The 4,837-nt window shown below is 62.2% G+C and overlaps 3 non-coding genes across 3 annotated transcripts in view; all 3 read right to left on the reverse strand.

Moving 5' to 3' along the window:
* LOC135947552 (large subunit ribosomal RNA) overlaps nucleotides 1-1,306 on the reverse strand; it is a 3,952-nt gene extending 2,646 nt beyond the window's left edge. The window contains exon 1 of the ribosomal RNA XR_010575649.1: nucleotides 1-1,306. This exon is cut by the window's left edge and continues 2,646 nt beyond it. This is a non-coding gene — a ribosomal RNA (large subunit ribosomal RNA).
* A 474-nt stretch (nucleotides 1,307-1,780) lies between these two features.
* On the reverse strand, nucleotides 1,781-1,935 carry LOC135947565 (5.8S ribosomal RNA). Its single transcript, XR_010575653.1, has one exon. It is a non-coding gene; the product is annotated as a 5.8S ribosomal RNA (ribosomal RNA).
* A 479-nt stretch (nucleotides 1,936-2,414) lies between these two features.
* Nucleotides 2,415-4,278, reverse strand: LOC135947547 (small subunit ribosomal RNA). Its single transcript, XR_010575644.1, has one exon. It is a non-coding gene; the product is annotated as a small subunit ribosomal RNA (ribosomal RNA).
* Nucleotides 4,279-4,837: the final 559 nt, after the last annotated feature.

The following is a 4,837-nucleotide window of genomic DNA, read 5'->3' on the forward strand; positions in this document are numbered from 1 at the left end:
CTAATCATTCGCTTTACCGGATGGGACTCGGTCCCGCGGGCGCCAGCTATCCTGAGGGAAACTTCGGAGGGAACCAGCTACTAGATGGTTCGATTAGTCTTTCGCCCCTATACCCAGCTCTGACGATCGATTTGCACGTCAGAATCGCTACGGACCTCCATCAGGGTTTCCCCTGACTTCGTCCTGACCAGGCATAGTTCACCATCTTTCGGGTCCCAGCGTGCGCGCTCTTGGTGCGCCTCGCCTTCCGCGGACGAGCCGCGGTAGATCGAGACGCCCCGGGGTTGCGGGCGGCCCGCGTGGGGCCGCCATCACCCCTCGGCCCGCGCGAGGTGGGCCTTCTCGTTCAATACGCCTTCGGGTCTAGTGCGTCCCGACGACTCGCGCGCATGCTGGACTCCTTGGTCCGTGTTTCAAGACGGGCCGGGTGGGCCGCCCGCTAGCTAACGTCGCAGACGAGAGACGGTGACCCCGCCAGAGCGCATCCCGGGCCGACAGCGCGCGCCGGGCGGCGTCGGGCAAGCCCGAGCGCACACACCGGCGAGACGCTCGCCCAGGGCGTTGGCGTGCGACGCGTAGCGTCCCACGGGCCAGCTCGATCGTGCACCACCGCCGGGCGGTCGACCGGGACACCGGGGCGCCGGCGCGCGCCGCAAGCGGCTCGCACCGGACGCGCACCCGGGCCGTCGGCCGACACCCAGCGGGTCGCGACGCCCTACTAGGGGGGAAATGCGCTCGGACCGCGACGCGGACGCGGCGACGCCCGCCACGCGCCCTCCGCCACGAGGACGGCTGAACGCGCGACGAACGCACCGCGCCGGCCGCGGCGGCCGAACTGAGTCCCCCCGCTCGGCACTTAGGGCTCCACCCGTTTACCCCCGAACGGTTTCACGTACTCTTGAACTCTCTCTTCAAAGTTCTTTTCAACTTTCCCTAACGGTACTTGTTTGCTATCGGTCACGTGGTTGTATTTAGCCTTTGATGGAGTTTACCACCAGCTTAGGGCTGCACTCTCAAGCAACCCGACTCTAGGGAGAGGTCTTCCCGGGAGCGGCAACCATCCCACAGGCCTGGCACCTTCTAAGGACCGTGGCCCCATTCAAGAGGGACTTGGACCGGCCGCCGCACCCCGGGAGGAGCGACCCTCCCAAACGCGGAATCTCCCGCGGGCCGCAGGGACCCGGGGACTGCGCGCTGGGCTCTTCCCCTTTCGCTCGCCGTTACTCGGGGAATCCTTGTTAGTTTCTTTTCCTCCGCTTACTAATATGCTTAAATTCGGCGGGTAGTCCCGCCTGATCCGAGGTCGCGTTCGAGATTGCGTTCGTCCGCCCGACCGCCGGGCCGCGTCCTCGGACGGGCCGCGGCGGCGCGGACGCGCTCGCGCGCACGACGGCGGCTGACGACGCCGCGGGACCGCACCGTGAAACCGGGATCCGTTCGACACACCGGCGACATCGTTCGATAGCGCCGAGAGAGCCGCGGGAGAGCGCGGGGCTGTCAGCGCGACGACGCCCCGCGAGGGGGCGCCGACACGCGAATTAAGACAGTCCGCGCCTTCGAGGGCAGACTCGGCGGTCGCGCGGTCACGAGAGAACCCGGCCGGCAGGCCGCGGCGCCCGTCGCCGACGGCGGCGAGCGCTCGACTTCGATTACCGACTTAAGGCGCCGCCACCGGGCGAGCCTCACGGCTCCCCTGTCGCGAAGCGCCCAGGCACACCGAGACGCCGAACCACCCCGGTGAGGGGGGGACCCGACGTCCGGCAAGGTTTGACAGTTCGCACGACCCTCGGACAGGCGTGGGTTACGGACATGATCCGAAACCCGCAATGTGCGTTCGAAATGTCGATGTTCATGTGTCCTGCAGTTCACACGTCGACGCGCATTTTGCGGCGTCCTTCATCGACCCACGTGCCAAGTGATCCACCGTTCGGGGTTGTATTCCACATGATCGCGTCACTCGCTCGCGCGCGGGGTCTCGGCGCTTCTCGGTTACCGGCTGGCGCCGGCCTCCCTACTCGCGCTCCGTCCCCGTGTCGGCTCGTTCGGCGGTCGTACTGTTTGAAAATCGGGTGCGGCACGGCGTGAGCCGTTCGTTCAAAATTGCGTTCGCGCGCGCGCCGAACGCGCCGCCGTCGCCCGACGGTCGCCCGCCGGGTGAGAGGACGACGCGCGCAGCTGGCGCGTCCGACTTCGGCACAGGTTGCGCGGCGGATTCTTTTAAAACCTGGGGCCGCCGGCCGCCGCGAGGCGGCCGAGACGACCCGTTGACAGGTACCGCGACTTTAAACGGAGCGGCTCTTCCGACCCCTCCCCTGGACGACCGCGATCGGATCAGAGATCGGATCGGATCGTCGCGAGAGAGAATCGGCGCACGCGGGTTCACCTTTCGACACCCAGTGAAGGGGCCTACACGGTAATGATCCTTCCGCAGGTTCACCTACGGAAACCTTGTTACGACTTTTACTTCCTCTAAATGATCAAGTTTGGTCATCTTTCCGGCCCAGCGGAGCCCCGCGAGCGGAGCTCCGAGGACCAGTCCGAAGACCTCACTAAATCATTCAATCGGTAGTAGCGACGGGCGGTGTGTACAAAGGGCAGGGACGTAATCAACGCGAGCTTATGACTCGCGCTTACTGGGAATTCCTCGTTCATGGGGAACAATTGCAAGCCCCAATCCCAAGCACGAAGGAGGTTCAGCGGGTTACCCGGCCCTCTCGGGCAGGGAGCACACGCTGATTCCTTCAGTGTAGCGCGCGTGCGGCCCAGAACATCTAAGGGCATCACAGACCTGTTATTGCTCAATCTCGTGCGGCTAGAAGCCGCCTGTCCCTCTAAGAAGATTGCTACGCGGGGAGCGTAAAGATCCCCGCGCCTATTTAGCAGGTTAGAGTCTCGTTCGTTATCGGAATTAACCAGACAAATCGCTCCACCAACTAAGAACGGCCATGCACCACCACCCATCGAATCAAGAAAGAGCTCTCAATCTGTCAATCCTCCCGATGTCCGGGCCTGGTGAGGTTTCCCGTGTTGAGTCAAATTAAGCCGCAGGCTCCACTCCTGGTGGTGCCCTTCCGTCAATTCCTTTAAGTTTCAGCTTTGCAACCATACTTCCCCCGGAACCCAAAAGCTTTGGTTTCCCGGAAGCTGCGCGCCGAGTCATCGGAGGAACTTCGGCGCATCGCTGGCTGGCACCGTTTATGGTTAGAACTAGGGCGGTATCTGATCGCCTTCGAACCTCTAACTTTCGTTCTTGATTAGCGAAAACATTCTTGGCAAACGCTTTCGCATCCGTTCGTCTTGCGACGATCCAAGAATTTCACCTCTAACGTCGCAATACGAATGCCCCCGTCTGTCCCTATTAATCATTACCTCAAGTTCAGAAAAGCCAACAAAATAGAACCGAGGCCCTATTCCATTATTCCATGCACACAGTTTTCAGGCGACCGATGGCCTGCTTTGAGCACTCAAATTTGTTCAAAGTAAACGTGCCGGCCCACCGGGCCACCCGGTTAAGAGCAGCCCGGAGGGAACTACGGGCGCCCCGCTCGCGCGGGACGCCCACCGGCAGGACGTCCGGACCGACCAGTTGAACGCCGCGAGCGGCGAACCGGCCGTCCGATACACAGATCCAACTACGAGCTTTTTAACCGCAACAACTTTAATATACGCCAATGGAGCTGGAATTACCGCGGCTGCTGGCACCAGACTTGCCCTCCATTAGGTACTCGTTAAAAGATTTAAAGTGTTCTCATTCCGATTACGGGGCCTCGGATGAGTCCCGTATCGTTATTTTTCGTCACTACCTCCCCGTGCCGGGAGTGGGTAATTTGCGCGCCTGCTGCCTTCCTTGGATGTGGTAGCCGTTTCTCAGGCTCCCTCTCCGGAATCGAACCCTGATTCCCCGTTACCCGTTACAACCATGGTAGGCGCAGAACCTACCATCGACAGTTGATAAGGCAGACATTCGAAGGATACGTCGCCGGCGCGAGGCCGTGCGATCAGCCGTGGTTATTCCGAGTCACCAAAACTACGGACGGGCGAGCCCGACCGATTGGTTTTGATCTAATAACTGCGCCCCGACCATTTCTGGACGGGGCTCTGGGTGCATGTATTAGCTCTAGAATTACCACAGTTGTCCAAGTAGGATTGGTAGGATCCAAGGAACCATAACTGATTTAATGAGCCATTCGCGGTTTCACTTTAATTTAGCTTGCACTGAGACATGCATGGCTTAATCTTTGAGACAAGCATATGACTACTGGCAGGATCAACCAGGGAGCTGACAGCGGAGCGTCGCCGGCGCGGCGCGGCGCGCGCCCCCTCGGGGAGAGGGAGAGCGCGCGCGCGCACCGCACGGCGGGCACCGACCGAGAGACTCGCCCGGGCCCGGGCCGCGACGACGGCCTCGCAGCCGCACCGCAACCCGAGACTACGTTCGAAAGCCGTTTCGGCAGCAGAAGCCTAAGCGCACGAGGCGCCGACGACCGCCAGCCTAGACGGAACCGGGTGGAGGGCTTCCTTCATTCCCGCCGCGCCCCCCCGGTAAGGGGGAGGCCGACGAGCCGGCAGTCCACCGCATCCACCCAGCCGCGCGTTCACGCACCGCACCGATCCCCGGTTTCAGGATGTTACTCCCTGGCCGAGTTGGATGATCGTGAGGAGAATCGCTAGCGCTCGAGACCGCGGAACCGAAGCGCCGGTCAAACGACCGAGCCAGGCCCCAGCCACACAAGGATACCAATTCCGTGGCCGCACTCGCAAGGCGTGGCAAGCATTGTAAGCCGTGAGAGGCAAGGGAAGCGAGGCGCAGCCCGTCGCTGTGTGTGTGACTACAAGC

Source organism: Cloeon dipterum, chromosome X (assembly GCF_949628265.1).
Source record: "Cloeon dipterum chromosome X, ieCloDipt1.1, whole genome shotgun sequence".
Taxonomy (NCBI): Eukaryota; Metazoa; Arthropoda; class Insecta; order Ephemeroptera; family Baetidae; genus Cloeon; species Cloeon dipterum.